At 39.2% G+C, this 23,750-nt stretch overlaps 1 protein-coding gene across 6 annotated transcripts in view; it reads left to right on the forward strand.

The window, feature by feature from the left end:
- Positions 1-23,750, forward strand: part of PC (pyruvate carboxylase) — a 133,983-nt gene that overhangs the window by 7,166 nt on the left and 103,067 nt on the right. The window lies entirely within an intron of this gene.

Below are 23,750 nucleotides of genomic sequence, written 5' to 3' on the forward strand. Positions count from 1 at the left end.
AAATTATATTCAATTTCCTTTAATTATTTAATTTTTAATATTTCCACTTGTCTGGTTAATAAGCATCCCTAATACTAAATAACTCCTGCAAATCGAATAAGTTAAGCTGATTTAAATTCTATTAAATGTCCTAGTACTGTTTTGTGTTTATTTTTTGAAATAACTCTATTGAGATATTATTGACATCTGATAAATTGAACATACTTAGTGTACAATGTGATTTTCACATGTATATATACTTATGAAACCGTAAGTATAATTAAGATTGTGAACACATCCAGTATCACCCCCAAAAGTTTCCTCTCATGCCCCTTTGTAATCCCCCCTCTCCACCCCTTTCTATTCCTCTATCCCCAAGTAACCGCTGAACTGCTTTCTGTCATGGTAGATTAGCTTGCATTTTCTGGAATTTTACATAAATGGGGTCATACAGCGTGTATTCTTTTTTGTGTGTCTTCTATCTCTAAGCATGCTTATTTTGAGATTTGTCCATGCTGTATGTATTGATAATTTGTTTCTTTTTATTGCTGAGTACAATTCAATTGTAGGAGTCTCCCAATTTGTTTATCCATTTACCTGTTGATGTTTGGTGATTACAAATAAAGCTACTATGAACATTCATGTACAACTCTTTGTATGGATATATATTTCCTTTTCTCTTGGGCACATGTCTAGGAGTGGAGCTGTTGGGTCATGTGGTAGATACATGTTTAACTTTTTAAAGAAAAACTGCCAAACTGTCTTCCAGATTGGTTGTGCTATTTTACAGTCCCATCCGCTCCTGTGTATAAAAGTTCCAGTTCCTCTACGTACTCACCCATGCTTGATATGTCAGTCTTTTAAAAATTTTAGTCATTTTAAAAGGTGTCTAGTGGTACCTTGTTGTGGTTTTAATTTTTATTTCGGTGATGACTAATGAGTATTTTCTCATGTGCTTGTTTGTCATCTGCTAATAATGTTTGTTTTAACTTTTTTTTTCATTGTATAGTATAACATATATACAAAGCAAAGGAATAAAAAAGCAATAGTTTTCAAAGCACTCTTCAACAAGTAGTTACAGGACAGATCCCAGAGTTTGTCATGGGCTACCATATGATCCTCTCAGATTTTTCCTTCTAGCTTTTCCAGAATATGGGAGGCTAGAAGGCTTAATATTTTTTTATCATCACAGTCAATTTTTTTCCTTCTTTTTTTTTTTTTGTGAAAAATAACATATATACAAAAAAGCAATAAATTTCAAAGCATAGCACCACAATTAGTTGTAGGACATATTTCAGACATGGGTTACAATTCCACAATTTTAGGTTTTTACTGCTAGCTGCTCTAAAGTACTGGAGACTAAGACAGATATCACTTTAATGATTGGGCATTCATATTCATTTGTTAAATCCTGTCTTCTCTGTATAACTCCAGCATCATGTTTGATCTTTTCATCCCTCTCTTTAGGGGCATTAGGGCTATGGCCATTCTAACTTTTTCATATTGGAAGGATCTGTCACCATCATAATGTTTTTTTGTTTTGTTTTTCGCATGGGCAGGCACCGGGAATCAAACCCGGGTCTCCGACATGGCAGGCAAGAACTCTGCCTGCTGAGCCATCGTGGCCCGCCCTCATAATGTTTTTAAAGTTAAAATCACAAACCTAAACCAATTACTCAGTTACATTTTTCATTGAAATCTCTAGACTGACTAATTACTCTGAACAGACCAAATTTCCTTAAACATTAATGCTATATATGTTAACAGACACACACAGATTTTTTAACCTCAAATTATTAATTATATTCTTAGGCATGTCTGTACTGAACCCTAAATCTTCGTGGAATTAAAGAACTTTACTTAATAAGGAAATAGTTACGGTATCTCAAGGTATAGTAAACTACTCTCCTAAGCAACTTTTGGCATTTCTTTCTCAATTGGATGGTGTCTCTTCTTGATTCATGAGACCACTGGCCAGGCTGAAACTAGGTTTTGGCCTTTGAATCCACTGCCAGGTAGAGTCCTGATTCATTACGATTTTCTTCCAAAAGGGTGGTCTTGTGGCCCTCCTGTCTTAGATTGAAACATCACATCAGCTAATCCTTCATTGTCATGGAACTCAGCCCAGGCTACTATTCCAGAATGATTGGATTCAGTTCATCTATTTAAGGCTTCATTTCCAGTCTACTGTGGCCACAGATTTGGTGGAATTTAAATACCGGTTTAGATTCTATGCGTCTCTTGAGGCTTTGTCTCCCCAAGGACTAATTCTAAATCATGCCAGTGACTCAGCAGTGCTAGAATTTGAGTCCTAGTCTTCTGAGTCCAGGTGTGGTATCCCACCCCACCCTACCCCCGTTCCTCCAATATCTTTTCAAATGAAGAGAAAAGGATTCTGATGCTTAAGAATTCTTGGCTTCTAGTCAGCCTTGGAAACCAAGACATTTTGACACCCAGAACCAGTGACTTTTTTGTTCTTCAGTTTTCCTCTCTGGAAATGAGAAACTTGGCTTTTCCCTAGTCTCCCAGAGGAGAGCAGTCAGTCTCCTTGGAGGGTCTATTGCTATCAAATTCTTCTTAAAGATTTGGATTTTGTGGGATGATAAACAGATGTGGAATGGCGTTTTGGTCCCAGTCGCTGGGTGTGGCCTCAGTAAGTCTATGGGTGAAAAATGGAACCTGGTTTAAAATTATTAATGCAGTCTGACCGCTCCTTTTTTTTTTCCTTCTTGTTTGTGAGGGTTTGGAAAGGTTGTAAGAGGAGGTGGCAGCTAGGGACAGAGTCTGTGCCAGTCATTCAGTGATCCTGACTCACACGTGTGTGGGCCTCTTAGAGCACTTTTCAGCCAATCCTCTTTTTGTGTCAAGGACCTACAAATTGTGTGGACCTTGAAAAACAAAGAGGAAAGTGGCCATTAGGGTGAAGGGATGGGTGTGGGTGTGGGGGATGGAGACTGGGAGAGAGTAAACAATTTAGAAGCCAAGAGTATGTTTTTAACATTTGCGGGGTGGGGCTGGATAAGGAGCAGGTCATTTGTCTGGAGTGAATGATTTGCGCAATGGAGTTGGATGTGGGAAGATAGGGCTAAGTGATAGTTTGGGGCCAGATTATGAATATAAGGATTTTGAATATAAGGATGAGGAGGGTTTTTTTATTTTTACTATTTTATTGTATAGTATAACATATATACAAAGCAAAGAAATAAAAAAGCTGTAGTTTTCAAAGCACTCTTCAACAAGTAGTTTACAGGACAGATCCCGGAGTTTGTCATGGGCTGCCATACGATCCTCTCAGATTTTTCCTTCTAGCTGCTTCAGAATATAGGAGGCTAGAAGGCCTAAATATTTTTTTATCATCACAATTGACTTTTTTTTCCTTCTTTTTTTGTGAAAAATAGCATATATACGAAAAAAGCAATAAAGTTAAAAGCACAGCACCACAATTAGCTGTAGAACATATTTCAGAGTTTGACATGGGTTACAATTCCAAAATTTTAGGTTTTACTTCTTGCTGTTCTAAGATAACTGGAGGCCAAGAGAAATATCAATTTAATGATTGAACATTCATATTCATTTGTTAAATCTTATCTTCACTATATAACCCCACTATCACCTTTGATCTTTCCATCTCCCTCGTTAGGGGTGTTTGGGCTATGGCTGTTCTAAATTTTTGATGTTGGAAGGGTCTGTCACTAATATGAGGTAGGGAGATGGAACTATCTGATATTCTAGAGAGGATGGACCCTCTAGGTTTCAGGACATATCTGGACCAGGGACCCATCTGGAGGTTGTAGGTCCCATCTGGAGATTGTAGGTTTCTGGAAAGTTACTCTAGTACATGGAACCTTGTGGACTCTAATGTGTTACCCTGGTGTTCTTTAGGATTGGCTGGAATGGTCCTGGTTGGGGTTTGGCAGGTTATGATAGGTAGCAAGGTCTAACTGAAGCTTGCATAAGAGCAACCTCCAGAGTAGCCTCTTGACTATATTTGAACTCTCTCTGCCACTGCTACTTTATTAGTTACACTTCTTTTCCTCCTTTCCGTCAGGATGGAATTGTTGATTCCACAGTGCCAGGGCTGGATTCATCCCTGGGAGTCATCTCCCACGTAGCTAGGGAGACTTCCACCCCTGGATGCCATGTCCCATGTAGTGGGGAAGGGCAAAGATTTCACTTGCAGAGTTAAGGAGGTTGTTTTTAATCCTGTAGGAAATGGCGGGTGGCTATTGAAGGTATTTTTTTTTTTTTAATTATTACTAATACTTTCTCTTTCCCCATCTCCCTATCCCCCTCTGTTTCGGTTTACTAATGCTGCCAGAATGCAATATACCAGAAAAGGATTGACTTTTATAAAGTTATAATTCTAAGGCCATGAAAATGTCCAAATTAAGACATCAATAAGAGGATACCTTCATTCAAGAAAGGCCAATTGCATCCAGGGTTTCTCTGTCACATGGGAAGGCACTTGGCAACATCTGCTAGCTCCCTGCTCCTGGGTTTCATTGCTTTCAGCTCCTGATTGCAGTGGCCACCCCTCTCAGCTTCTCTCTGTCTCCAAATATCTCCAAACTTCTGTGTCTGGTTTCATCTGTCTGCTCTCTGTATTGACTGTTTTAAGACTAGAGTAAACGAGTTAAGACCTACCTTGAATGGGTGGGATTATGTCTCCATGGAAATGATCTATTCAAATATTTCACCCACAATAAGTATATACCCACAAGACTGGATTGTAAGAACATGTCTTTTCTGGGATACAGAACAGTTTTAAACCAGCATATTCCATTCTTTGGACCCCAAAAAGACATGTTCCTTCCATATACAAAATACATTCATTCCATCACAATATCACAAAAGCCTTAAACCATTTCATTAACAGTGTAAGTATAATACAAGGTCAAAAACATTCTCCTGAAAGTCAGCTATAGGCATGGTCTGTCCTAAGGCAGACTTCTTCTCTGTCAACCTGTGAAACGCAGAACAGGTTATCTGCTTCCAGTATACAAAGGAGGGACAGTCATAGGATAAACATTCCCATTGCCATAGGAAGAAATTGGAAGAAAAACAGGGGTCAAGGTGCCAAAATCTGCAGGACAAACTCCTGTAGATTTCAAAATATGAGAGTCATTTATCCATGGGGCTTGAGAGAGCAGCAGTCCCACCTTCTCCAAGGGCTTACACAGTGGCCCTGCTCTCTCCAAACACTGGGGTGAGGAATGCAACATTGGGGAGTATTGGGGAGACTCAGCATCATCCTCCTCAAGCATCTGGTTGGCACCTGGACTCTGTCATCTCTGGGGCACACACTCTACCCCTTCAGGACAGTGGTCTGGTGGCCAGACTCTCCCCATTCCCAGGGGAATGTGTGCCATCCTCTCTGAGGCCTGAGTTGGCAAAACTTTTCCTGAAGAGGAAGGCCTAGCTTCTGCCTCCAGGTCAAACTCACCATCTCCACATGCATGGGTGGTTCTGCCCTATCGGCCTGAGATTTCTTGGCTCCAGATCTTCGCTTCCATGGTTCTGCCTTGGAAGTAGTTTTTCCTTCAATTTGTCCCTTTTAGTTCAGACTGACCATGGTAGTTTATACAGATACTTAAATACTCTTGTCAGTTTCTCATGCAGTATATAGGGATCACAACCATCAGACAATAGGACCTTCTATAGATCCTTTCTGGATACCTCTAATTCCAATCCTGGCTTGTACTGAATTGGCTGACTGGTTCCATATTTGTTTAAATCCTCATGAGTGGCACTAGCCTCTGGCATCTCACTTTCTAGAAGCCCTAGAGTTCTCCAGACCATCAATTTCTGATTTCTTTGTAACCAAGAATTCACTTCTCAGCTTATCCCTTTCCTGGCACATTTTATTATAAGCCATAAGAAGTAGCCAAGCCAAGCTGCATTTTCTACATTTAGTTTGGAAATTTCTTTAGCTAAAAGCACATAGATTTTAGATTTTTTTGAAAACTTTCTTTGCAAAAAAATAAAGTGCATTGCTTTCAAATTATCCCTTCCATACAGCACCAGGACTCAATTTTGCCAAATTCTGTGTGCTTTCAAGCAAGTGTTGCTTTCCTTTCAGTTTTCAATGACATATTCATTGTTTCTGTCTAAAGCCTCATTGGAGGTCCACATTTCTACCAACTATCTGTTCAAAATAATTCAGGCCTTTTCTGTTAAGCATATCCCAATTCTTCTAGAACCTTCCCCTTATTTATTTAAAAAGCTCTTCCAGCATTTTTGATATTTGCAAGTCACAGCATTCCACTTTGTGGTTCAAAAATTTATTTCAGTTTGCTAATGCTGCCAGAATGCAGTATACCAGAAGGAGATTGGCTTTTTTTGTTGTTGTTCATATTTTTCATGAGCATGGTTTTAAACAGGTTAAATTTATTTGTATTCTATTTTACAGTAGTGTCTCATAACTGTTTTCTTTTACAGAGACTGCATATATGTGGGGTATATGATATAAAATTAAGAAGTCAGTAGTCTTTTCAACCCACATCCTAGTTGTAAAAGTGTCAATGTATCAAATGAGAATTTTCCTAATAGAGAACCAAATTTTAAAAAATCATCATTCTGTTTTTTTATTTTTTAAAATATTTTTATTGAGTGACCTTCAACTCATGTACAGTCTTTTCAAAGTATAAAATCAGTGACTCATAATATCATAACATGGTTGTATATTCATCCACCATGATCATTTTTAAAACATTTGCATCACTCCAGAAAAAGAAAGAAGAAAAAAGAAAATCTCATACATCTCATACCCCTTATCCCTTCCTCTCATTCACCACTAATATTTCAATCTGCCCAGTTTTTTTACCCCTTTCCATGCCAACTAATTAATTAAAAAATTAAAAAAATATAACAAAAAACACAAACATTCTTAACTTATGATCATTCCATTCTATATGTATAGTCAGTAATTCACAATATCATCACATAGTTGCCCATCACTATTGAAGAGACTATTCTTTCCATATACCATGTACCTTGTACCTGTGTTGAAAATCAATTGACTGTAGATATGTGGGTCTATTTCTGGACTTTAATTCTGTTTCATTGACCTATTTACCTATCTTTATGCCAGTACCACAGTGTTTTGATTACTGTAGTTTTGTAGAACAGTTTGAAGTTGGGAAATTTGGATTCTCTAGTTCTGTTCTTTTTGTAGATTGTTTTGGCTATTTGGGGCCCCTTGCATTTCCATATAAATTTGAGGATTGGTTTTTCCATTTTTGCAAAAAAGGCCGCTGGAATTTTGATAGGCATTGCCTTGAATTTGTATTTTCCTTTGGGCGCTGTTGACCTATTAAAAATATTAACTTTTCCAATTCATGAACATGGGATATCTTGCCATTTGTTTAGGTCTTCAATTTCTTTCAGCTGTGTTTTGTAGTTTTTAGCGTATAAGTCTTTTATATCCATGGTTAAACTAAGTTTTTGGATTGTTCAGTGGTAATATATTGAGTTTGTGCATTGATCTGGTGTCCTGCCTCTTTGCTGAACTCGTGTTTTTTTCCTCATATATTAGCTTTAGTGTTTTTTTTTTATGGATTCCTTTGGGTTTTCTCTATAAAAGATTATATCTTCTAGAAATAGAGATAATTTTTTTTTAACTAGTCAAAGCAGTTCTCAAGTTCATGCAAAAAAAGATGACTTTGCTACTATAACAACTTGCAAGTTAACAAAAATTTAAGATTGCCCCACATTTGTCCATACCACCAGACTATGATGGGCTGAGTAGTTCCGAATTGGGTAACCTCATCAAAGATGTAATTTTGAGTGTGGGTGGATGTTAACACCTAACTTTAGAGAATACTTTCATCTTCCTTTTTATCCCTTTATAACACTTTTCCAATATTGAACTTTTCTATTTCTTCACCTCAAGTCTCCAACTGCCTTTCTCTTGGGTACCTGAGTCTTTTGATTTTTTTTTTTTCTTTTCAGTAAATATCACACTTTAAATATGCAGTAGACAAATTTTATAAATCTTTTGTATCCTGAAAAGTAAGTCTGTATAATGTATTTGTGTCCATAATAGAAAGAAATACAATAAGTAAGACACCATTGATTGGTATCTTCCCTTACTATTATATATCGTTATCATATTTTTTCCACTGTGTCCTTTTAAACTCCACTTCCCTCTCCAATCTCCCTCTATTTATTAAGAAAATTTTCCTCTCTCCAATTTGGACATCTCTTCTAGAAAGTTGAGTTATGCAAAAATCTATCTGTGCCCCTTTTTTCTAACCTTATCCAAATATAAAATTCCTTCCCAATTGGATACTGTATTAGTTTGTTAATGCTGCCAGAATGCAATATACCAGAAATGGAATGGCTTTTGAAAAGGGGAATTTATTAAGGTGCAAGTTTACAATTCTAAGGCCATAAAAATGTCCAGACTTAGGCATCTAGAGAAAGATACCTTGACTCAAGAAAGGCCAGTGGATCCTGAGCACCTCTGTTAGCTGGGAGGCACCACCACATCTGTTAACTTTCTCTTCTGGTTTCTCGTTTCAAAGAACTTCCGTGGGGCCATTTTCCTTCTGCATCTTCAAAGGTCTCTTGCTGTGTGGGCTATGAAGTGTTTTCCAAAATGGTTCCCTCTTAAAGGATTCCGGTAAGCAGCACTACCTTGAATGGGTGGACACACATTTCCATGGAAACAACTTAATCTAAAAAATGCCACCCTACAATATTGAGGCAGGATTAAAGAACCTGCCTTTTCTGGGGTACATAACAGTTTCAAACTGGCAGAGATAATATCATGAAATACTGGAATGCCAGATATTTACATCCTAGGAATAGGGTGAGGATAAAAAATTATTGCTCATTGTATACATAGCTAGCAAGAACAAGTATATAAAGAATAAAAATATGTCTCAATTATACTCAAATATATCTCAGTTTTAATAAGTTCCTCTATACATAAGGTAGAACTAAAGTATATTGAAGTCAGCATGCACTCAAATGATACAGATTCCTTATAAATTACTGGTATCAAAATAGGAAGGAAAGAAATGCAAGAAGGAAAACAGACAATTTATGTCAAAGTACTAAAAAAATCACTGGTATACAGTTTGTTCTAACATAGAATAGCTTTCATAACCTGCTGTATAGTGATCCTAAAATTACTACCAAGAAAGAACAGTACCACAGTGATGTTTACAGCTGAATTGACTCTGTGTCATAATTATTTCCCATTCTAGCATTCTCATAGGAATCACATTTATGATAACGATAAAAAAGACAGCTACATCTGAATGTTTCATTTCTGGATCTGTGCTGAATTGTCTCATGTTGAGTGCTTGTTACTTCTTTCTCAACCAGATAAGACTGATTGAGATACAGGTATTTGAGTTTTACCATCCTCTCAAACATTTCTTTCTATTGAGATGACAGTGTCCTTACCCAACTCTCTTGGTAGGAAAAGGTGTTTCTCTTTTCCCATATGACTTTTTCTCTGTCCTGCTATTGGAGTGAATATTTGGTAGAGAGAAGGGGAATTTGGTGGAATTCAGAGTCAAATTGCTGTGGCTCTCTATTAACATTTGTTAGGAGAAAGGATGAGAGACTGTTGAATCTTTCTGGAAGTTTTCTACAGTTGATATTTGGAAAGTCTTGGGACTCAAAGTTGGGTTAAGCTTCTGTACTGGGTCCATGAAGGTCTAGTCACAGCTCCAAACTCCTCTTTTAGCTTTCCTTCTTCTTTTCCAATTTGGATACCATTTATTTCTTTTTCTTGCCTAATTGCTCTGGCAAGCACTTCTAGTACAATTTTGGGTAACAATTGTGAAAGCTGGTATGCTTGTCTCATTCCTGATCTTAAGGAGAAAGTTTTAAGTCTCTCATCATTGAGTATTATGTTAGCTGTGGGTTTTTCATAAATGGTTTTTATCATGTTGAGAAAATTTTCTTCTATTCCTAGTTTTTTGAGTAATTTTATCAAGAAAGGGTGCAAGAGTTTGTCCTCTCTTCCTTGATCTCTGATGCAGACATGGCAAGAGTGCAGTTCTGTGGAGTTCTGAGAAAAGGACATTTGAGTGGTAAGAAATTGGCAAGAATCCTGCCTTAGATTCTTGTTCTTCAGGAGTTTTAAATACTGTGTTCCCACTTGAGGTGGTAAAGGAACACTGCGTGATAAGCATTGTATTAAATGTCGGTGGTGATGTCACTGAATGACAATCTCTGCTCAGAGAGATGGGGGGAATGTGCTTCACTGGGGGGATTGTGCTTCACTGATATTAGTGGCAGGAATGCAAAGAAGATTAAACCTGAAACTTAAAAAAAATAATTCCGTCTCGAGAAAAGTAACCGAAATAAATAATGGGGTGAGTGCCCAAAGATTCTAGATTGTTCAGATCAGTATTATTATAGGGGAAGGGAAACCACCTAAATGTATATCCAGAAAGGGTTGTTCCCTATGCAGTCCGTTTATGATGCAGTCTTTAAAAATGAAGCTGTTGCTTTAAATTTATCATCATAGAACAAAAGCCATGATGATTTTACACAAAAAAGGTACATTATAAAACAGTGTTTAGTGTCTCATATTTGGTTATTCTGGAAGGCTATGCCAAAATGTTATCTTTTTCCTGCCTGGGTGCTGGAATTATAAAATTATGTTTTCTAAATTTTTTTTTTTAGAGGAAGGTGTGATTCATGACACTATTTGGGGCTTGACATTGAATACTGTATTAATTTCGCAGCTGCTAAAACAAATACCAAAGAATGGGTTGGCTTAACAATAGGAATTTATTGGCTCATGGTTTCAAAGGTTAAAGGCTTGACTGGATCTTCTGGCAGGCAGTCGTGGAGTTCCTTGACTTTTCTGTCACATGGCAGTGCATGTGGTGACATCCTCTCCTTTCTCTTCCTGGTTCTGTTGACTGCCAGCTTCTGGCTGCTTCCTGTGGCTTCTCTTCCTATGTCCAGTTTCCTTTGCTTATAAGGATATCAGCCATATTTGGCACACCTTAGCTAATAGCATCTTCAGACGTCCTTTTTACAAATGGGTTCATGCCCACAGGACCCGGGATTGAGACCTGGAAACATGATTCAGTCCCCAGCAAATACTCAAGTAGCAGAGTTCCCTTTTAGCCCTCTCCCTTTAGAATTGTTGTGGGGGATGAAAACCTCTGTCTAAACGCCGTAGGAGGTAGAGGTTCCTGGGGAATAAGAACTTCTTAAAAGCCATTCTTCCATTAAAGCAATGAGAACACTGGCAAAAATTGTCAAAATAAACTTTTTAACAACTCTGAAAATTAACCAAAGGCTTGCAACAGTTCATGGGGTATTTATCAAGAAAAATATGGCCCATCCCCAGGAAAAGAAGTTGATAGAAATTGTCTCTCAGGAAACCTGTGTGTTGGACTTACTGGACCGAGTTCTTTTTGGGGGTGGTAAAAGGGATCTTCAGTATATATATATTCATTCATTCATACATATAAGAAGTTCAATGAACTCCAAGTAGAATAAACTCAAAGAGATTCCTACCTAGACATGTTATAAAGTGTTTAAAGATAAAGAGAGAATCTTGAAAACAGTAAGAGATTTGACTTATCTTGTACAAGGGATCCTCAGCAAGATCAACAGCCAGTTTCTCATCAGAAGCCATGGAGGCCAGAAGGCAGTACATGAACATAAACGTCATGAGATGAGGCAAAACCTTCAACAGTAATTATTCTGCCTTTGAGTCTGAGATGGTCCCGACCTCTTCCACCTTCAGGGATAATATGTTCATTTGGTTCCTAAGAACAACTATTCACAGTTGACCTGCAGGGCAGGAAGCTTGTCTTTTGTTTTTTTTTTACAACGCCTCCAGCAGCATTTGTAGAAATACCCAAGGAAAGCTTGTGTGCTGTCAAGACTGGAATGTAGCATAGTTCCAAACTATTTGTTAAATGAATGAAATCCACCTGTGGGTTGCTTATATCCTTAGCCAGCTGTGTAACCACTGTTCTCTGGATGTCACTCAATTCTCCTGCCTCAGGGCTGTTGACAGTCTTCTTAGATCCTTCGGGTGTGTGCATGCTGAAGGCCTGTCTCATGGCTTCTGGAAGGATAGCTTTAAAAAATATTGCCAAACCTTGCAGACAACTGTACTAAATGCTTAGGGATAGCAGAATGAAATTACAATACAGAAAAAGTAGTTCTGATTCAAAAGAAGAATTTAACCTTCACCAGTGAAAAATAGAACATTTACCATAACCTGACAATGGCAGCCTCTCCTCACCCACCAGCCATTAAGGTTTCAACAGATACTGGGGCCTCATCTCAGCCTGTGTACACCAGGGCACCACATGGAGCCAGGTGCTATCGATAATAATTCCTTGCATCTGTGTAGCATTTTTCAGTTTCATTATTTAATTGAACAGTTTTTACTGGGACTGGTTTAAGGTCCTGGTTTTCCAGTTTGTGGATGATGGCCCTGAGGTTGAGAGAGGTTCAGTGAGGTTCAGGTTTTGAAAGCAGCAACCCCAGTTTCTGGTCTAGGGCTTTTGCTGTTCCACAGGGTTTAAGAGTAAGATGGTGCAGAGTCACTACTGCATGGGGCTAAAAGATCACCCTGAAATCCTCTGTCTTTCCTACTTAGTTGATCTCTTGAGGCTGGCAGTTTCTATCACGAGAGCCATCTGTTGTCACTTGGGCTTGTGGCCAGTTGGGAGTCTTCACTTGAAAAGAAAACATCAACTCCATCAACTGCTCAGTCCTGACTCCAGGCTCTGCTTCTGACCAGGCCACGTTGTCCAAGGCTGTTTCCATAAGGCCTTCGGGTTTTCCTCAGCCTTCCTGCCTTTTGGCTACCTCATTTCAGCTGGTTGCAAAACAACTGTTTCTGTATTTGTTGACCTGAGCTAGCTTTCCATCTCTTTTTACTTCTGATATTTTCAAATGGCAGTTTCAGTATTGGCAGAGTAAATTCTCCATGATCCAATGTGGAGTTTTTCCAATTGACTGAATGGTTTAAGAAGAACAAAAGTTATTATTGTACAACAATTCAAGAGATTGTTCTTTCCTCAAGCATTTACTCTACCTCAGTGGCAGGCATAGCTCTTTACTGGATGGTGTAAGGCTATAAAAGGATCGGAAGATGTGGCCCTTGCCCTTGGTGGCCTGTTGTGTGGTTGGGGAGAGAAGGAATACATGTGCTGGGGCAAAATCCATGCTTACTCAGTATTGACTAGTTAATATGGAATAGTAATTACTGCTGCTTATCAAGGGCTTTTCCTGTGCCAGGTAAGATGCTAAATGCAAGTATACATGCAGGAATTGTCAGGGAGAGGTGTAGCAGTGGCTGAAAGCACAGGCTCTGGAGTTGGGTGGACTGGGTGAAGTTTGTGCTTAGCCGCCCCTTACCAGCCTTGTCACCTCTTGCAAGTTCTTTAGCCAGCTTGAGCCTTGGTTTTCTCATCTATAAAATAGGGGCAGTAAAACCTTTCTCTTCTTCATGGGGCTGTTGAGGGTATTAAATAAAATAACTTCTGTAAAGTAGCCTGGAGTCTGCTTGTTACCTACTTCCTGATGGTGGCTGTAGGAGCAGCAGAGAATAGCTACAAGGGAGCTCATTATACAGAGCAGAATATGTGAGTCCAAGACCTGCAAAATAAGGCAGTGATATCAGGGTGGCAGGAGAGAACTTCTGAAAAGCTGTGGCCTTGGAAAGTGTTGTCATATTTGGGTTGATAGAGAGGAGTGGAGGGCACAAAGCACAGTCACGGTGATAAGGAAAGCTAGGCATTGCACAAAGGAGTGACTGATGTACTAGCCTCGCTGGTGAGAGGACAGCGATATCAGTCCCATGAGGGTGGAGATAAGGGTCTTCACTGCTGAACCCAGTGGACCCCTCTGCTTAGGAAACACCTGTTCAAAGAATGCATGCTGTTGGAATGTAGTGAGAGTTAAGGCCAGTGAGATCTGAGAGGTTGGTTCATGTTTTGAATATCCAGCTGTGTGTTTAGATTTGAGAAAATGAGAAGCTTTTCAGATGCTTGAGCCGGAGACCACCCAGAGGTCAATGAAGCTTTGAAAAACTTCTCTAAGTGTAGTGGGCAGGCTCACCTGGAATAGGGAAAGTAAGGAGGGGTGGGGTGGTAACTAGCTCTAAAGAAGAAATAGTTGGAATTCAGACCTTCTGTAAGTGATGTGAATGTGGACTAGGATGTGGTGGTAATGGGAAGGAAGAAACAGAAGTGTCCCAAAAGAAAACTTGCTATGGGGAGAAGAGGGAAGAATCAGAGAGCTCTAATTTGCACTCTATGTCCATCCTGAAATGCCCACCTGGAAACTGATCCCATTCATAGGTTGAGGGTAGCTGGCCCCACAACCTGAGGTCAGGGGGAAAGTGGGAGGCAAATAAAATTGGAGAATTAGGATGGGGTAGCATCTTTGAGATGGGTGCTTAAGCCCAACTCGGAATTTCCTGAGAAAATTGAGTTAGCTTGAGACTAGAGAGGTTAGTCCTGAGAACTTTTCTGGAGGTAAGTGGGGATGTTCACATCCAGTGTGAGGCTGATCCATGCCCTCTACTATGTAGGGGTACAAGGAGAAAGGTCTAGCCCAGCCTTAAGATTCCTAAGCTGATTTTTTTCCAGCTTCTGCCTCAGCCTTTCTTTTCCTCCCTGGCTGATAGCTGATGAGAGATGAGAGGTGAGAAGTGAGCAGCACCTTACTTGCTGGTGCAGCCATCAGTCTGCTGCTCCTTCCAAGGCTCCTGCAGGGGCTAATCCAAAGAGAAACACCTTCTGGGACGTTGGGGCATTCTTTTTCCCTCCAGGCATGGTAGATGGGAGCTGGAACTGTCTGCCAGCAAACTGATTTATACTGAGCAAAACAGTGTGTTTGTAGATATTCAGTGCTGGGGGTTTAGGGCTTTTGTTGCATCTTTTAGGTGCATGGTGAGGATGGCATTTTGGAGCGAGGTCCTAGTAGACCCAGAATATGAATTTATAACTCTGGTTTCGGTCTTTCTCCAAATGACTTGATTTTCGTGGTGCCTATGCTGGGACTTTGTAATGGGGACTAGATGGGTGGCATGGTGGCAGTGGGTGGGTGGACCCTCAGCTACTCTCCTTTGAAACTGAACCCAGAGGCAAGGGATGGCAGGCTTTAGTCCCAAGAAGAGATCTGAGTCTAGTCCTGTGTCTGGCCTTTGTTGGTTTTGGCTAAGTCGGTCTCCTTTCCCTTCATGGCTGGCTTCTCCAGCTGGAGAGACGCACGGCTTTAAGAGGCTTTTCTCCCCAGGGGGCAGAAGGGCAGTTCTGGGGCGAAGGGCAGAAGGCAGCCATGCCTAGCAGATTTATGACTTCAAAAGGACATTTCAACCACTGCCTTTTAAAGATTTTTGTCCCAGATCAGCCAGGCCCCAGAGACTAAGGCCAAAGGTCCAGGCATTGACTGCCTGCTACCAAAGTGTCTTTGTGGGACTCTGGTTCGGAGGGCTGGAGTCACACCCTCAGTGAAGTCACAAGGGACGACGAAGTGCCTTATGCACTGAAAACTCAGGTCTGGTGGCGCAACATTGATGAAGCAAAGGAAGGCCTGGCCTGAACCAGAGAACACTCTCAGAGCCTCCGTTGGAATCTGCTGGAGTCTTGGAACAGTGTACTTGCACCAAGTGGTAACCCAAAGGATTAGTGTTTAACTTTAAGGTTATGTATTTTAGCTAAGTAAGACTTGCACCTGGTATAAGCATTAAAGATATGAAAGTCTCTTTCTGGAAAAAAACAAGAAAAGAGTCTCTTTCTGTTTTCTGACCCCCCCCCCCCCCCCCCAGGCTGCCTCTGTTAATTTATCTTGTGTGGTCTTTCAGAGGTGATTTGTGTATTTAAAATATAAATATATATATATATATATATATTTTTTTTTTCTTTCTCCTATACCTTCTTTCCTCCTATTCCCTCTGTCTGCTCTTTGCCCTTTTCATTTAGCAATGTATCTTGGTGATCTTTCCCTATCAGTACAGGTAACGCAGCTTCACTCTTTGACAGTTGGGTAGTATTGCATAGTTTCTTTTTTCCATTTGTTTCATTGTAAAATATAGCACTCTTACAGAAGACATGTATAAAATATCTGCGTACATTGAAACAACAATAAAGCAGCTACCTTTGTTCCTTCACGCAGGTGAGGAACAGAAGTCAGGTCCACAGATGCCCCGAGCGCAACCCGGGAGAAGTCCCTTCCCCCACGCTATTCTGATTTGGGTGGTGGTCATTCTCTTGATTTTCTTGATAATTTTATCAGCTATGACCAATGTCTAAACTCAGTGTTTATGTTTTTGAGCATTATAGACACAGAATCACACTATAGATTTCTGTGACTTGCTCAGCTCTGCATGGCCCGTTCAGCCCTGAGCCTGCACTTGGCACCATTCACTCCCACTGCGGTAGCGCTTTCCGCAGGGCTCATGTGCCCAGGTGGATTTATCCTTCTTAGGGCCAAGAAGCCTTTGATCTGCTTCCAGGTTTTTGCTCTTAGGAACGATACTGTTGTGAACATTCTTTTAATTTATTTATTTAATTTAATTTTTAAATTAAAGCAGTTGTAGGCTTACAGAAAAAATCCACAGAAAATACAGAGTTCCCACATACCCACCCCCTACAGTTTTCCTCATTATTCATACTTTACATTAGTCTGAATTATTTTCATTAACAACTACAGCCCCTAGTTTACAGTAGATGTGTGAACATTTTTGAACGTGCCTCCTAGACTCACAAGTAAGAGTTTTTCCAGGGTGTGAGCCCGCAGGGGAATTGTTGGCCCATGGGGTATGATCACGCCTAGCTTCTCTAGGTTAGGGGAAACTTTTCTAGTGTGGTCGTACTCGTCCACCCTTCCTGCCACCAGTGGGTTTAGAGCATTGAGCATTTTCTGATCTCCCAGGTGCTGGGAATTTGGGCTGCACATCTTTGTGAGAGCTGGCTGTGATGATAACTTCTTGGGGTAGATTTTTATTTGTTTGTTTCTCCAGCTGCTCAGTGACTAGGATTGGGACAGTTGATTTTTCTTGCAAGTAGCTCTTGGGGTAGAGAGAAGGAGGTCAGGTTTATTTCTGATCCACTCTCAGCCTGTGGAAGTATCCAGTTTTTGGAGTCCCAATTTTGGTGGGGAGAAGGTCCACCTAAACGTCCCACCTTGGGTTGGTTCTGGGCTGTGCCCTTGTTTCCTTTGAGGCTTGGAAACCAAATCTCAGATTTGCCTGGTTCTGCCCACTGGGCAAACGCCAGCTTCTGTGTTTACTTATCTCTGGGTTTCTGCCTCCTCTTAGATTTTGGCCTCAGTGTTCCTTATTTTCTTGCCAATTTGTCTGTGCTTTTAAGAAAAATTTAGAATTATATTTTAAAAACTAGGTGTGTGTGTTTATGTTTTACCAACATTTTTAGTTGTGTTCTGCAGAGGGATGGATGGATGGTTATCTAGCTCACCTGGAAAAACTCATTCCACTATGGAAGTCGAGCTTTTGAGTTAGGGTGCTCAGATATCGCTGGCATTATGATGGTGTTATGGAGGCAGTGTGGGGCAGGCCCACTGCCCTCCTTGAGTTGTAGCATTTTGATGCTTGCCTAGTAATCTGACTCACTCATTTCAAACTCATTTAACCCCAATTTGTCTCAGAAGACCACTTCGTGAATTGATAATGGTAGATGGAATCTCTGGGGATTGCTTCTGGTTTTGAAGACCTAGGGTTTTCTGTAACATGATTGTCATCTGTCCCCCAGTAGGTCTTGTCCGTGGGGGTAGAGTCCGCTCTAGCAGTGATTAATATAGAGAGTAGGAATACAGGCAACCATTCATACATGTCCCAGAGGATTTTGAAATGATGTTACCCTGTTCCAAACCCTAATCCCCCTTGTCCCTGGTTCCAAATGCCACCTTTGACATAAGGCTTCTTCCAAATGTGTTGCTATTTTAGCCTTTTAATTCCTGAAATTCCCCACAATTCTCACATTTCTTGTATTCCTGGGTACACTCTGTGAATACCACGTGGTCATTCTGGGACTGCCAAGTTCATCTTGGTAGGTATTAAATTTCTGGCTGGCCTGATTTTTTTTTTTTTTTTAACTTTTTTATGTTGACCGTCTGTTGTCTGAATACCAAAAGGGCCATATGTTTTATTTTGAATACATGTGGATTATTATCTTTTCATAGTGCCTTACCATTTCCAAAGTACTTGTGTGTGCATGATCTCATTCAGTGCCCTCCTTGCCTGTACATTTTGGAGGATCAGCTTCCCATTTCACAGACTTCAGCAACTTTGTCTCCACGAGGTTCAGTAACGTGCCCCTTGGTTGCACCATGCTGTAGACCAGCTCAGCTTCCAAAAGCAATTTTGGACTTGCATTTTCTACGTTTCTACTGACCAAGAAGAGAAGGTAGCCATCATGCAGCGAGTTGTTCATAAACAGACAGGTGTTATTTTCCAAGTTGACATTCATTTTTTGTATGACTCTCCCTTATAGATAATTATATTAAAAAATTGAAGAGAAACTTTTCTCCAAAGCACTTTTTTTTTCATGTTCTCCTTAGAAAGTGCCCCTTTTTTCCTTCCCACTTTCTCTATAGGGATTTTGTATTTTTCATTGCCTCAGTTCTGTGAATAGCCTTTTGTGTTCTGCCATTGCAGCCATCACCTTTCTTTCTTTTTCTTAAATATTTTTATGTAAGAAAATAAACAATATACTTAGAACCACCACAAGTGGATATCTTAATTAGCTTAACCATAGGCGTATTTAAATAAGGAATCCAAATAATCATTGTAAAACCTGTGTTTGTGCAATAAATTTCATAAAACAATTTAAAATTAAGGCAACAAGGAAAAAAATCTACAAATTGAGATAACAAAGTTCTTAAATTTTAAATATTAACACTAACTTAAATACCATTTGATCAGCTATCAAAACTCTGAATATTCTCATCAGATAGAAAGATAGATGTTAAAGATCGAGATGGTATAATCTAGGAATGCCTAGAGTGTATTATAATAATAGTGAAATGTACAATGTACAAATTTTAAAAATGTTTTTGCATGAGGAAGAACAAAGGACTGTCATTATTGCAGGGTGCTGAAAATAGATGGTAATTAATTTAAAATGTCACCTTATGTGTGAGACTAAAGCAAAAAATGTTTATTTGTTACAAAATTTTTATTTTGACTAGAGCATTTCCTAATATAACTTATGTAGATAGTTTGATTGAACGTCATAAGTACTTGGAATCTCAGGTAGGACATGAGATTTTGTTGGTTTGTCCAGAGTGATGCCCTGACGAATCCCAGAGTGATCTGATCAGTAAGTGGAAAAGTATTTGCAATGCCCCCTTCGGGGAATGGTGAGAACAGGGAGAAATTCAACTTCCCCAAGTCGAATTCTTGATATTTTCACAAGCAGTGTGGACAACCAAAGCTATAGGCTGAGCCCCCAGTCTTGGGGTTTGTTCCTATGAAACTTAACCCCACAAAGGATAGGTCAAGTCTACTTAAAATTTAGGCCTAAGAGTCACCCCCAAGAGAGCCTTCTTTGTAGCTCAGATGTGGCCTCTCTCTCCAGCCAACATGACGAGCAGTCTCACCACCCTCCCCCTCTCTGCGTGGGACATGACTCCCAGGGGTGTGGACCTTCCTGGCACCGTGGGTCAGAGATCCTGGAACGAGCTGAGACTCAGCATCAAGGGACTGAGAAAAACCCTAGAATGAGCTGAGAATTAACATCAAGGGATTGAGAGAACCTTCTCGAACAAAGGGGGAAGAGTGAAATGAGACTTAAGTGTCAATGGCTGAGAGATTCCGAACAGAGTCGAGAGGTTTTCCTGGAGGTTATTCTTATGCATTAAGTAGATATCACCTTGTTGTTCAAGATTATAGTGGAGAGGCTGGAGGGAACTGCCTGAAAATGTAGAGCTGTGTTCCAGTAGCCATGTTTCTTGATGATGATTTAACAGTGATATAGCTTTCACAATGAGACTCTGTGAATGTGAAAACCTTGTGTCTGATGCTCCTTTTAGCTACTATATCAACAGAAGAGTAGAATATATGAAATAAAAATAAATAATAGGGGGAACAAATGTTAAAATAAATTTAGTTTGAAATGCTAGTGGTAAATGAAAGCGAGGGGTAAGGGGTATGGTATGTATAATCTTTTTTTCTCTATTATCGTTTTATTTCTTTCTCTGTTGTGTTTTTATTTCTGTTTCTAAATCGATGCAAATGTTCTAAGAAATGATGAATATGCAACTATGTGATGATATTAAGAATTACTGATTGTATATGTAGAATGGAATGATATCTTAATGTTTTGTTTAATTTTTTTAATTAAGAAAAAAAGAAAAAAAACTCTGAATATTCTCAAAATGTCAAGTAGAAAGTTATTACAAATATCTACATTCCTATGGTAATGACCTATGTTTCTAAACAGTTTCCCGATTTCAGGGAAGTATGAAGATACAAATATTTTTACAATTAACATATGAAAATCTTAACCACCTAAAGTGGTTATCTTAATTAACTTATCCATCGGCATAGTTAAATACAATAAGTAATCATTGTAAAGCCTGTTTGTACAATATGTTTCATAAACCAATTTAAAATTAAAGCAAGGAAGGAAAAAAATCTATAGATACTGATATCAGAGTTTCTTAGATTCTAAACATTAAAGACTATCTTAACTACCATTTGATTATCAAAACTGTGTGCACTCTCAAAATATCAAGTAGACAGTTATTGCAAATGTCAGCTTTGCTATATAGTGACCTGTGTTACTAAACCCTTTCAAATTTTTTATTTCAGGAATTTATTTAACCTAATATTACTACAGCTGCCTATAGTTTTTTGTTGTTGTAAAATATAACATATTGCAACTTATAGAACAGATTTCAGAGTTTGATATGGGTTACATTCCACAATTTTAGGTTTTTCCTACTGACTGCTCCAAGACATTGGAGAATAAAAGGAATATCATTATAATGATTCGACAGTCGTACTCATTTGTTGACTCTTAGCTTTCTCTGTTATAATTCCACCTTCTCCTTTGGTTTTTCTCCCAAGTTTTAGGGGTATTTGGGCTATGCTTTTTCTAACTTTTCCATGTTAGAAACAGCTGCTGATAATAAGGGATGGGGGATATCAATCTAGTTGACATTTTGGAGAGGCTGGCCCCTCGGGTTTCAGTACTTTTCTGACTTAGGAACTCATCTGGAGCTTTTGTAGGTTTCTGTAATGTACTCATAGTGCATGGAACCTTTGTAGAATCTCAGATAAAGCCCTAGGTGTACTTCAGGGTTGGTAGGAATGGTTTTGGTTAGGAATTGTCAAACCATGACAAATAGCAATATCTAGCTGAAGCTTATGTAAGAGTAGCCTGCAGAATAGCCTCTCAACTCTATTTGAACTCTCTCAGCCACTGATACCTTCTTTGTTGCAATTCTTTTCCCCCTTTCGGTCGGGAAGGCATTGTCTATCCCACAGTTCTAGGGCCAGGCTCATCCCTGGGAGTCATATCCCACGTTGCCAAAAAGACTTTCGCCCCGGATGTCATATCCCTTGTAGTAGGGGAGGGTAATGACTTCGCTTGCAAAGTTCGGCTTAGAGGGAGGCCACATCTGAGCAACAAAAGAAGTTTTCTGGAAGTAGCTCCCAGACATAACTATAGGTAGGCTTAGCTTCTCCACTTCATAAATAAGTTTTACAAGAACAAGACTCAAGATTAAGGACTTGGCATTTTTTCTCTAATAAAACTATCTGAATTACTGCAGTTTGGGGAGACACATTTTGGGCCACTAGACCATCTGCGCTCCTACTACGCACCTAGTAGTAAACTCTTTCTCTCTTTGGAAAAAGAAAAAAAAAAAAGATTAAGGGCTTGGCTTGTTAACTTGGGAGTCCTTAATGTTTAAGACAGTATCAGGGGTTTCTCTGATGGTGAAGTTAATAGTTCCTTATTTTTTCTCCAGGCCCTCAAGGGATTTTGCCAATACTTTTAATCTGCTTAAACATACTCTGGAATGTATCCAGACATTACATTAAGCTCTACAGAATTACAAACCCTCATTCCCATCTGGGCTTCATGTTTGGGTTGTTTAAATGATCCATCCAGACTGGTTGAGTTAGATTGTGTACTACAGAAAATTTAGGTTTTGGACAAAATAAACATCTCTTCCTTTGTTCTCATAGAATAGGTGAGATTCTAAAATACAGACAAGGTCCTCCTTCCCCCCCGTATTCTGATTTATTTTAGTTCTGACCTGATCTGCTTCGTTCTTATCTCTAATTGAAGCCTGATCTCTTTTTCAGTATCTTTAATGGTTGTGGTATGTGGCAATGCTGAGCTTCAGAGCTGCAGGACTCCTAAGCTGAGCCTTAAGTTACACACAGGTCCCCAAAGTTCCAGGGAAATACCAGGCTCTACATACACAGCGCAATCTCTCAAAATCTAGAAATAACAATTACAGCTCCAGACTAAATGTGACTGCTGTAAGTTAGAGCTTACAGTCTAGACCCTAATTTTCTTTTAAGTATTTTCTAAATGAGACCATACAATATGGAGACTACACAACTGGGTGTGTGACATCTCTAGGGAAACAAGCCAATCAAAGTTTCCACCCTAAGCAATAGGTCTGCCCCCACCAGACTGGATTAGGAAAGAGAACTTGGCTTTTCTGGGGTTACATAGCAATTTCAAACCAGCTCAATTGTTTTTTTTGTTGTTGTTGTTCAATCTTTGTTATATTATATCCATAATTCACAAGGAATAGCCAATAAATCCATACATAGTTCTTTGGAAAATTGTTCAAACTAGAGACCAGATAATACAATAAACTTTGATATTAAGAGATTGAGAGAATTTTCTCTAATAATCGGAAAAGAAAAGCAACATTAAAATGCAGCGTAGCCATGTGAGCTTCCCCGTGTGCTTGTTTTCTACATATCAAGAGGCAGAATTCATGCATTCCTTTAAAATTACTTTAATTAAATGACTAAATAATAACCCCCTTTTCCAGCAATTCAGTCTCCAAAATAAATTAGATGACTGGATCAACTTTTAGGATTTAAGTTGATTTTGGTGAGATTCTGTTTCATAAATTTAGGTACATAAATTATGCTACTTTTTATAATTCAATTCTTTGAATAAACTAACATGAAAAAGAAACTTTCTAGTCACCTCCTTCTCAAACAGTATACACTTCTAGCATGAAAAATTACTGTTTATGAACAGTAGGGCTGATTTTTACTTTTTCGTGTAGGTATTGGTTTCTCTCTCATTCTCTCACATATGTTTGTCTAGCCACAGTTTTTCTCTCTCTCTTCAGTTGTTGCATTTTACATTATATGGCATAATTACAGTAGCAAATGGACCTCAATGTAAAGAAGAAGATAACTTTCAAAAGCCCAGAAGAAAATTGAACAGAGTGTGAAGTTTTTAAAAAAGAACAATGTATATGTACAGCTAACTCCACTGCAACATAAATAAACGATGTTGTAGAAACATCTGATTTAATTTTCTTCTTGCAAAAGTTAAGCTTATATGAAATAATATTTTAAAAATGTGTTTTATTAAAAGTCATCTTCCGGGTCAGTTGTCAGTGCTGAGCCACAGCAGAGAAGCCACGGACCTGGGGAGTGGGTAGGCAGATAGGCAGGCACCCTTCCTGCTACAGCCCATGACAGATGAATCTTTGGAGGTTATCAACTATCCTGTCACCAGTGTCGCCCTAAATGATGGTTGATGTACAGTTCTTATACTTCATCTGGATGGCTTGGGCAGTACATCAGACTCATTTCT

This window comes from Tamandua tetradactyla, chromosome 9 (assembly GCF_023851605.1).
Source record: "Tamandua tetradactyla isolate mTamTet1 chromosome 9, mTamTet1.pri, whole genome shotgun sequence".
NCBI lineage: Eukaryota > Metazoa > Chordata > Mammalia > Pilosa > Myrmecophagidae > Tamandua > Tamandua tetradactyla.